Source organism: Mytilus galloprovincialis, chromosome 1 (assembly GCF_965363235.1).
Source record: "Mytilus galloprovincialis chromosome 1, xbMytGall1.hap1.1, whole genome shotgun sequence".
Taxonomy (NCBI): domain Eukaryota; kingdom Metazoa; phylum Mollusca; class Bivalvia; order Mytilida; family Mytilidae; genus Mytilus; species Mytilus galloprovincialis.
Window position 1 is genome coordinate 131725149 of NC_134838.1, and position 12358 is coordinate 131737506.

Here is a 12358-nt window from a genome sequence, read left to right on the forward strand (position 1 = left end):
AGATATAAGGCCGACTTAACTGTATCTGTAGTATCCTTTATCTCCAGCTCGATTGGATAGATGCGTTCCACATAGTCACCAAATTTTGAATTATTTAGTGAAAGAACATCATCTATATAGCGAAACGTAGAGTTTAAGGATAGTGCTTACTTCCTATCTTTCTTCCTAAGAAGTTCCTGCATGAAGTCAGCCTCATAATAATAAAGAAACAAGTCGGCAAGTAGAGGGGCACAGTTTGTTCCCATTGGAATGCCGACAGTCTGTTGAAAAACACGTCCTCCGAACGTAACAAATATGTTGTCAATCAAGAAATCAAGCATCTTGATAATATCAGTTTCATACTCAAAGTTCGAACTAATTCTAGTACCAGATCCGTTATACCAGAATGAAATGGTTTGTCTTTTGGAAAAAATAAACAAGATGAACAATATTCAACACTAAAGGAGTTTTAATCTGAACTTTATTAACTGCAGTAAAAAGAAGCATCTGCAAGGCTTATTAGAATACAAATCGCTCTAAGCAATTAATATTTGAATATGTTCAAGGGAAACATGTTTGGATAAATATCGTAACACACTCGATGTTATTCTCCTACAGTTTAAAAAAAGCAGTGCTTGGAATTTAAAAAAAAGTGGCAAAGCAGTGCTTGGAATTTTAAAAAAAGTAGCATTAGATAGTTTAGTTTACACATATGTTATTGTTAAAAAAGGACAAATATATTAGACACAAGTTTTGCAACTAAGTAAGGTCTTCTCCAATACCTACATGAACATACATATGAATGAACATTACATATATCTGATTTTAACTAATTATTATTTTTGCACGAAGAGATACAAAATAATTAAATATCAATTTTAAGACTCGAATCAATGGATATTTTGCACCTAATATAACTAATCGAGTGCGTCTATTTTGAGAATAAATCAATACCAAAACACCGAGCTGTGTAAAATAAGAATATATTAGTGCACATAACAAGTTATGAGTTTGAATTAAAATAACACAATCATAGTTTATGATGTGATACCTATTAACTCGCTTATTGATTAATATAAAAAGGGAAGAAATCGACAAATAATTGTAAGAACTCATTTTTGTTTCTTTAACTAAATCCGTCGAAACGTTTCCGATAATTTTAGTCATTCGGTTATTGTATCTCTAAGAGCTTAAGTTGATTGTATTCCAGTAAGATCTGTTACAGAAATAAGGTTGACAATTTCGAGAAAAAAATCTTGGTACATTTACGTACTTTTGTACATTTCCATCAGAACTCAAGGACTCATCACCGGAGAGCACTAAATGAATTGTATTATTGAGGACAAAAACGAATTCATTTATCATTACACGCCTTTGTGCTGAAAAATTGTTACAATTTAATAAATAAGTTTAGCATCTTCATTGGTAAGGTCACATAAACAATTGTCAATTTTTCCTAAGTAGGCATTAAACAAATCAGACTGAAGAATACTACTACAGTTTCGCAGCCTTGCATGTATTACAGATAGTAAGCGGTCTCCAGAGATAAATGTCTTTGAGGTTTTACTATTTTTATAGCATAGCATATGCAATTTTGAAAAAATAGTTTATCCTATACAACAGTATAATCCGAACTCAAAGGAACATTCTAGGTGGAAAGTCCTCGTCCTTTTTCTAAACAAGTTCATCGGAAGGTACCAAGACCTTGTTGATCAATATTCCGTATCAACTTCTCAAATAATACACGATGGTCTTGATATATAGATGCTGCGTACTGATGTTGTTTATCATCTTAACAACGTGTTTTATAGTTCTTTCATTTGTCTTTGTTCTATTATTAATATTACTTTTACTGTTGAATGGCTTTATGTGATATCCGTTTGACGTGGTTCGGTACTTATACATCTTGTCAATGTGTTTGTATTGGCTTTCATTTTTTTGTGGTTTATTTTGTATATGCGACTTTTTGTATTTCTTTTGTTCTTATAACGTGACTCTGTACTTTAAAAGATCCCGTCAGTATGATATTGTTCTATTATATGTCATTATGATATATTTCTATTATGAATTACAAGATACGTTGAACCACAAACGCCAAAATCATTCAATCGCGTAGTGGAATTAACTATTTGTGGATTCTTATAAATTCTATATAGATTCTATATAACTTTTGGACTAGTTTAAATCTCGGTATATTTCTGAAATTTATTCTTACATACTTTTGATTTTTTAACCCTGTATGCTAACATTGCCTATGTAAATTTTAAAATTGTTTGTATGCACATTGAACATTATGTGACGTATAACATGTTCTGACGTCAGACAATCAATGAACGTGTTCGTAAATAGTAGATGTTTTTGTGTTCTGTTAAATTGGTCCTTTTCAAATTGTTATACGATGATGACTGATGTACCCATATTTTGACTATTTTATTTATTATGTCTGTTTATTTAACGCATCAATGTAAATATAACGGAATTTGATGAGACTGTCATTAAAGTGAGAGGGTTAGCGCTATAGAACCAGGTTTAATCCACCATTTTCTACATTTGAAAATGCCTGTACCAAGTCAGGAATATGACAGTTCTTGTCCATTCGTTTTTGATACGTTTTTGATACGTTTTGTTATTTGATTTGGCCATGTGATTATGGACTTTCCGAATTGAATTTCCTCTAAGTTCAGTATTTTTGTGATTTTACTTTCTTAAATCATAGGCTCAAACAGTTGTATGACAATTGTAATCAGTCTACAAATTTTGGACGCTGAATCATCAAATCACAAGGAGGCTGTGTAACTCTAGATTATTCTTGTTTTAGCAAAGGTAAATCTCAATTCGTTATTATACTCACAAAACATGATATGACGGTGAATAAGGGAACCGTACAAATGCTGTGTCTTACAAAAGAACTGGATTTTCTTTATTGTCTATGGATAATTGTCCACTTGGACAAATTTTCATGAGTATGATTATTGATCATTAAACTGTGTCCTCGTATATGAAATAAAGTCAAGAGAAAGACAATTTTATATATATGAAACTCTGTCTTTTAATTCACAAAATTTAATAATTTATAGAAATTAAATGTTGTATCTTTAAAGAGAAGTTATTGATTGTTTTAATTATGTTGTCCATATCGAGATAATATTTTCATGAATTAATTTTTATTTGTGTGTTCTTCTTCGTCTACTCAAACGAACATAAACTATTTATTAATAAAAAAAACACAACACTATTTGTGATATCAGCTCGCCTGAACAGTATAGTTATGCAACTTTATTCATTTTATTTACAATGCTCGAATGTTTGTCTGCACGTCCATAGCCGCTGCTTCGGCATTTCATTATCCACTATCTACAAAAGAAATATCTTAGCTGTATTTGGCAAAACTTTTAGGAATTTTGGTCCTCAATGCTCTTCAAATTCGTACTTTATTTGACCTTTTTAACTTTTTTGGATTCGAGCGTCACTGATGAGTCGTTTGGAGACGAAACGCGCGTCTGGCGTATATACATAATTTATTCCTGGTATCTATGATAATTTATTTGTTACCAATCTTTTCAAACATGTATAATCGTTATAAACATCCACATTAATCATAAGTATGAATACATCAATTCAAAACATTAATTAAATAAAAGGGGGTGGTTAGGTGGGGTCAGAAATGACCACACTGAACTGTCCGCATGAAAGCGTCGAATGACACATAATTACCCACATATCTTCGCTTATTTAAGCCCGTGAAATACTCAGTATTCCAGAGTATAACTTATACCGGTATCTTGTCATGTGACAAATGTCAAAACAAATACACGTGTTCATTATAACATTAATAAATACATGTATGTTCTTGTTCGTATACTCAAACGAACATAAGATATTTATAAATAAAGAAACAAACACTATTTGGGATATCAGCTCGTCTGGACATTACAGTTAAGCATCGAATTATAACAAAGAAAGAGAACAGATACTTGTTATATTACAGCAATTAAATATATCTATAAGAAAGTCTTATATACTAAACTTTTCAGATACTGACAATCTGTTATCTATAATTTCTTTTATATAACCATCTTTAGCATTTTCGCTTAATTTATAAGTATCACTTTTACTACAAAAACGTAAAGACCTCTAATATTTTAGATAACGTCATATAACGTTCAAATATAGCCACTGGGCAAGTATTATTTCTATTTTTAGAAATAACTACATCACGGCCATCCTTATATACATCAGTTTTGCTCTGTTCTTAAAACATTTTAAAATGAATAGGAAAAAAAGGTTATAGTAGATTTTTTTCAAATTAGCTAATTCAGAAAATCGTAAAAATCCTGCATAACTCAATAAGCACGTGCATGCGATGCGTACATCTTTAAGATTGTTACAATTTTTACCATACTTATGAACAATTTTGGATAATAGGTTCCTTTTTGTCATTTTGGTTTCCAATTTTTCTGTATGACCCTTCACGAACAGAAGTAATCAAATTAGAACTGCAAGGGTTTGGGAAACCGGCTAGCTTGTGTGCCCAAGAAATGGCATTTACAGCCTTATCTATTTTACTTGTAGCGTTGATTGTTTCTGATATATTAACTAAATATAATGCAATATGTAAAGTTGAAGTTGGAAATGAAGAAATACACCAAGAGTTGAATCCATTTTTGTACTTCTTTCTAGTGCTGTTTGCCCTCGACGATAGAACATAATCTGAAAGTGTGTACACGATTATTAGGCATACTAGGATGAATATCGCTGGACAATGATTGTCATATCCCTAAGTTGAAAATGTCTGGAAAATGTGTTTAAATTACAAAAATTAATTAGCTCAAAACATGATCATATATATATACAAAATCATGACCATACTTCACATTAATCCAGAAGCCTTGTCCTACACATTTGACCTTGTCAACTATAATGGTTTTATAAGTGACCTTGTCACCACCAATATATTATCAGTAAAATCCATTTATACACGTGACCATGTCGACTTAATCTTTATGACCGTGTCACCGCCACCTAGTAGGATCTAACATAATCGCCAAGACTGGTGTTATGAATTGTTCTTGAGCAAATAGAATTTGGTTTCGACCCTCTTACAAAGATACCTTCTATATTTTTAAATTCAATGACATCTGTAACATGAAATGAGTTGCGGCCCCTGACTAAGGTAACGGGTCTGTGAGTAGCTCCGCAAAAAAAAACCTTTTAGTATCAATTCTCGGTGAATATTGAATGCAGATTATTTAAAATAGTAAAGACTACAAGCAATGATAATCATTCACTCGTAAAATTGCATTTGCAATTTAAAACTAGCAAGATATTATAGTGAACATGACCAAATCAAACACGCAAGAAGAATCCAATATGGCGCCGTATGCCGAAGCATTTAAAAGAGGTCCTAAATCAGAAACAACTGACTCTCTGTCCTCAGTAAAACCTGTGTTTGTGGAAGAATCAGACGTCTTTAGTCATATCTCAAAAGAAGCCACTAGAGGCTTATTTTTAACCATATCTGAAATGTATAAGGCTGTAGGTGCAGTCGTGCCAGACAGATCAGTTATGGGCCTTCAGAGAATTAAAGGTCTGTGGAGAATATATCTTGACACATTAAAAGGAAAAGAATTTCTCCTTTCAGAAGGTCTTGAAATTCGAGGCAAATCTATCTCTATATACTCTATGAATCCTAGAGTTCGAATACAAGAAAATTCAACAGATGTGAAAATTCGCATTAAAGATGTACCACTCTCGGCTGACGATGGACAGATTTTGAGAGCCTTAGAGGGGTACAATTGTGTAATTTTGAAGCACTTAAGAGAAAGGTTACGTTACAATGACATGATAACAAACTGTCAAACTGGTGACAGAATAGTTTATTGTGAAGGTCCATTGACCTCTGTTATTCCAAAGTCTATTCCAATTGGGAAATATAGAGCAACGGTTATTTACAGAGGTCAACAAAATGACGAACATTAAATGCAACAAGTGCATGGAGCTCGGACACACAACCAAAAATTGTGAAAATGATTGGAAGTGTAGAATCTGTGGTGAATCAGGTCACAGGCAAAATTAATGCACCAGTGAAATGTCTTCTGAGCAGGAGCAAGAAGGTGCCACGAGCGCAAATCATGAAAATCATTATGATACGAGTGACGTTAACACACAACCAACATACAACAATGATAACCTTGATGATATGCAACCAACTGTAAATGAAGCACATGCAGAAAACGATTCTGCCTCAAATACAATCACTTACGATGATTCTATAAGATCACAATCAATCTTGACTGAGGACCAGAGCTCGAGCCCTATATGAGATCAACAAAATCAACCTCCGGCAGCGAGACCGAAAATAAAACCAGGTCGAAGGGAAACGAACAAACCCTCACATACATCCAGTGAGGCTACCAGCAGAAATTCCCGTGGTCAATCACAAATCACCAGTTTTATTCACGGTCCAAATCAGTCTACACGTAGAAACCAACATCAAGATACTCCAGTCAAAACTTCTAACAGAAGTGGTTTAGAGAAGTCTCCAGTGACGCCCACAGAGAAACTACATGACGGTGCCAATAACAACACAAGTAAAAAATCAAAAACAACAAAAATCTAGTTTAAGTTCTGGAGATATCATATATATTGAACATTGAAATTAACAATAAACTATTTCAACTTAGTTGATATTATTTTTTATCATTTAAAAAAAAATTAAAAAAATGTCACTGTATATAACACTTTTCACTTTTTCTTTTCTCATTGCTGGTATATATTTAGAATGTAGTCCGCTGTATTCTAATTTTCTGATTTTGGCAAGTGATACCTATCACAGATTAAAAAGTAAAGAAACTGTAAAATACAAAACATTTAATTGGTATCAAACTACTTATTTTTTACAATCACTATTATCAAGCACACTGTTACATGTTTCCAGTAAAGCTACATTGGAAAAAATCAAATTTTTATTAATCTGGTCATATTTCTTCATTCAAATTCAGTCAGAGAGGTCTTCTTATCCTAAAAATAAAAATAAATATCTTTTACCATGTATGTATATAAATATTGTTCTGTTTTTTAAAATTGATTTGCATATGTATTTCAATATGAAACACATAAATAATTGTACTTGTATTTGTTTAACAAACATTGAGTGTGCTAAAATTAAGAGGCACATGTCAATGCCTGTTTCTGAAGTCACATGGATGACCCAAATAATGACCTATGGGGTATATGTAAAAGAAAACAATAGATTGTATCTATTTACGAATGTATATGTAACTTGTTATTGTATGCTTTTAATAGAAACAAATTGTGTTAACACTTTACTTGTGAATACATGTAAAAACATTCAAACGAAATACGCATTTCATCCTTTTTGCAAAAGGATTGTAAATACAAATACAGGTAAAAAATTTACCCTGTTTATAAACATTATTTACAAAGATAACAATCATGACAATCATAACATTGTCAATAGTAAAAATTGTATAAACTATAAAATAAACAATTTAAGTTTCAAATGTAAAAGAAAAACCAATAACTTATGCTTATTCATAATACAAATCGTAGATAAATGTCCTAGAACAGAGAAAAGTGATAAAAATAAAACAACTGAAAAGATGTCTATTTATAGTCTCGTGCTCTGTGAAGGTCAACTTCAGTGTGACCCAATTGTATCACTCAACGGAAATTTACCTATGTTAACTTTTAAAATACACATAACACCGTATTTAAAAAGACTACAAATAAATTAACTACTCACCAATCATGGTATTTAACAAACATCTTCATATCTGTACAGTTAATTGTAAAGGTCTGCAACAATCTGATAAAAAAAAAAGATTGATTGAATGGTCAAAATCCCAAAAATGTGACATTCTTCTAATGCAAGAAACACACTTTACAGATAATTTAATAAACAATTTAAATACTGAATTTGAAGGTAAACTTTTACTAAGTAATGGTTCTAGCAATTCAAGAGGTATTGCCATATGGCTGAATAAAATTTTAAACTTTAAAATAATTGATGACTATAAAGATAAAGAAGGAAGACTTTTACTTGTTAATATTGAAATAAATGATACTATAATAACAATAGTTAATATTTATGCACCAAACAATCCAAAAAGCAGAAATACTTTTTTCAAAACTGTCCAAACATTAATAGAAGAAAAAAGTTTAGGTCAACTTATTTTAGGAGGAGATCATAATGAAATTTTATCTCAAATTGATTCAAAAAGTAAAACTAAACAACAAAAAAATAGGAAAAAGTTCACAATTTAAATAAACTTATAAAGTCCCTAAAACTCAATGATGTGTGGAGAACCAAAAATCCAAATAAAGTTCAATTTACATGGAGCAGAAAAGATAGGTCAGAGTCAACACGAAAAGATTATTTTTTAATAGCTCCAGAAGTATTCAAAAACTGTGTTTCATGTGACATTAGACCAATAGTATTACAATACACAGACCCCAACTGTGTTTCTTTAAAAATAAATTTAAACAGAGGCCAAAAAGGAAAAGGATACTGGAAATTAAATAGCAGTGTACTTCAAAATGAAGACTATGCTGAAATAATTAGGAAAATAATTAAAAAATTTAAAAACAAAGCTAAAACAAGAACAGATCTTGACATACTGTGGGACAATTTCAAAATAGAAGTTAGAGACCAGACAATAAGCTATTGCAAAACAAAAGCTAAGAATAAAAAAAACCTAATCAGCAAATTGGAAAAAAATTTAACAGAATTAAATAATATTATTGATACATGCAATAATAAAAACAACAATAATATATTAAAAGAAATAGATAATATAGAAAATGAAATAGGAAAACTCTATAACGAAAAAATAAAAGGGAATCAAATAAGAGCAAGGGTAAAATGGGTTGAAGAAGGAGAGAAAAATTCTGCATATTTTTTAGGGATGGAAAAATCAAGACAGAGTAGAAAAACAATAACCCAATTATATGATGATAAAGGTCAAATTACAAGAGATCAAGACAAAATATTAAAATTAGAAGCAAATTATTATAAAAATTTATATTCTACAAAAAACCCTGAAATAGAAGCAACTAAAAAGTATTTAGATTCTCTCAAGGAATATAAGAAATTAACTGATTGTGAAAGTAATTCTTGCGAAGGGGAAATAACTGTAGATGAATGTACTGATGCGATTTTTAAAATGAAACTTAATAAAGCACCTGGGCTAGACGGACTAAATGTGGAATTTTATAGAACATTCTGGGATGAACTTAAATCTTTTATAGTCTCCACTTTCAATTACTGCTATGAAAAAAGAGAACTATCTAACACTCAGAAAGTTGGCTTAATATCTCTAATTTATAAAAAGAATGATCCCTTTTCTCTAGACAATTACAGACCTATTACTCTTTTAAACTATGATGCTAAATTACTTGCTTATGCCTTAGCACAAAGATTAAAACCCCTGCTACCAAAGATTATACATACTGATCAAAAAGGATATGTCAAAAATAGGTATATTGGTTTCAACATAAGACAAATACAAGATGTCATAGACTATTCTGAAACTTTCAAAATTGATGGGTCAATTTTATTTCTTGATTTTACAAAAGCATTTGACTCATTAGAATGGGACTTCATGTTTGAGACTTTAAAAAAATTTGGATTTAAAGATAATTTTATAAGGTGGGTTCAGACAATGTACTCTGATATTAAAGGATGCATTATTAATAATGGATGGGTTTCCTCCCGTTTTAGGGCATCTCGCGGGATCCGACAAGGATGTCCGTTATCATCGTTACTATTTGTTCTAGCTGTAGAAGTTATGGCGATAAAGATAAGGGAAAATAAAAACTTAAAAGGACTAGAAATAAAATTAGACGGTAAGAGTAACACCCTGAAAATCTGCCAATTAGCTGACGACACTACTCTATTTCTTCAATCAAAAAAAGATGTATCTCTAGCAATTAATTTAATAGAAACATTTGGTACTCTCTCAGGTTTGAAATTGAATAAAACAAAAACCGAAGGAATATGGCTTGGTCGATTAAAACACAGTCGGAAAACATTTGAAAATATAAATTGGTGTACTACACCAATCAAAAGCCTCGGAATTTACTTTGGTTATAATAAACAAGAATGTCAAAAACTTAACTTTGAAAAACAACTGTTAAAAAGTAAAAAAATAACATCTGATTGGAGTAAAAGAAATCTTACTATCATAGGAAAAATAGTTGTCATCAAATCTTTAGTTTTACCAAACCTAACATATGTTGCATCAAACACCATTATTCATAAGGAAATGTTGCAAGACTTTAAAACTTTAATATACAATTTTATTTGGAAAGGCAAAAGAGATAGAATAAAAAGATCAACACTTTCAAATGATTTTCTGGAAGGTGGACTTAAAATGACAGACATTGATGCTTATATAAAATCACTACATATCAACTGGATTCTTAAATTAAATGAAAATAAAAATGACAACTGGACAATTATTCCCAAATTCTACTTCAACAAATTAGGAAAAAATATTCTTGTATTTAAAATGAATTTAAAGAATATAAACGATATTGATAAAGATAAGTTACAATATTTACCGGACTTCTATAAACAACTAATTAAAGATTGGATAAGTGTAAAGGGAGGTAATAAAAAATATCCTAAAAATTTTCTTGAAATTAGAAAACAAGTTTTGTGGGGAAATGATAATATCCGGTTTAATGGAAAATGTTTAAACTTTGAAGATTGGATAAAAAGTGACATTATCAATATAAATGATGTAATTGATGAACAGGGCAATATCTCTGAAACTATCATTTTAACTAAACTAAAATATAAACAAAATTGGATAAGGCAAATATATATGTTAAAAAAAGCAATACCAACTGATTGGAAAACAATTCTTTGCACTGAAGATTCATTCAAAACTAAAGTTAAATTTATAAACGACTTAAAAATTATGCACAGGACAATTACTCCCTTGATGAGTACAAAAGAACTCTATAAAATATTCACACTGAAAAATAGTTGTGATAAACCAAATGGTTTTCTTATGTGGGAAAAAATATTTGAGAAGCGCTTAAATTCTAAATTGAAAAATACTTTTGTTTTCATTTTTCAATATCTAACTGATAATAGGTTGAAAATATTTAGATGGAAACTTATTCACTACATACTGCGAAGTAATGAACTTTTAAACAAGTGGAAAATTACTGAAGACAACTTATGTAAGCATTGTAAAAAAAAGGAAGACTATGAACATTTTTTTGTCAATTGCTCATATAATAATGACTTTCTAAAAATAATAATGACATTAATTAAATCCCTAGGTATTGAAAAAGATATTATAAACCTAGAAAATTTAGTAACAGGGTACAAAATTGAAGACTTAGCATACTTTGATATTAATTACATATTAACTATTATATCCTTCTCAATACACAAATCACATTTTGTCTCAGAAAAGAAGACAAAAAAATAAACATTTTAAAAATTTTCAATAAAGAAATTTCAGAAATTATTGAAATAAACAACTTTAATAACAAAAAAACTAATCAGATAATTCTAACAACAAATAGATTCATTGCAAAAATTCAATTGAATCAGGACTAATCTTTTTACGAAGCACAAAATATTGTGTACACAATTGATTATTGTACACAAGACAAATATGGTAATATTTATAATCAAGTTCAACCATGCATGTTCAATATTTGTAAGCATGTTCAGCCATGCATGAGTCACCACATATAAATTATACTGCATTTTTTATATTTTAAAATGTGTATTTACAAAAGATAAAAAGAATTGTTATAGTATAAATGTATCCGTACGTTTATTAATTAATGTGGAAAAATAATGTATCATTTCGGATGTCGAGTGTTCCAACTTGTTACACTTAAATTACCTATTTGTGAATTACACACATACATTTCGACAAAAAAAGATCAGTAGATAATTAAAGAAAACTTGAATAGTAAACTCACCATATATAATCGTTAAATCCAGTGGATAATATTTATATAATTTAGACTACACACATCAAAACTATACCCGATAACGCACATGCGAAAAACAACACTGTGGCCAATACTAATGGAAACACGGATCATACCGATAACGGAGTTGATTCCGGAAAAAAAATTCTATGAAAAAGAGAAAAAGAAGCAAAATGTAATGTATGTGTATGATCATAATAATTTATCAAATATATTTTGTGAAATATTTTATGTTATGAATACTAATATTATGAATAAATAATACCTTGCCAAATAGTGCTTCCCTTAACTATTAGGTAAGCTAACATGAGGGATACTAAGTTAAAGCTGTAAACTTAGTAAATTGTTACAGCAAATATGCAATAAAGATATTGTTACGTTGAAAAAAAAAGAA

The 12358-nt window shown here is 30.1% G+C and overlaps 1 long non-coding RNA gene across 1 annotated transcript; it reads right to left on the reverse strand.

The window, feature by feature from the left end:
• Positions 1 to 6604: 6604 nt before the first annotated feature.
• Positions 6605 to 12358, reverse strand: LOC143057800 (uncharacterized). Its single transcript, XR_012972827.1, has 3 exons — positions 11953 to 12358; positions 7745 to 7807; positions 6605 to 6999 (listed from the first exon to the last, which is right to left on the reverse strand). It is a non-coding gene; the product is annotated as an uncharacterized LOC143057800 (long non-coding RNA).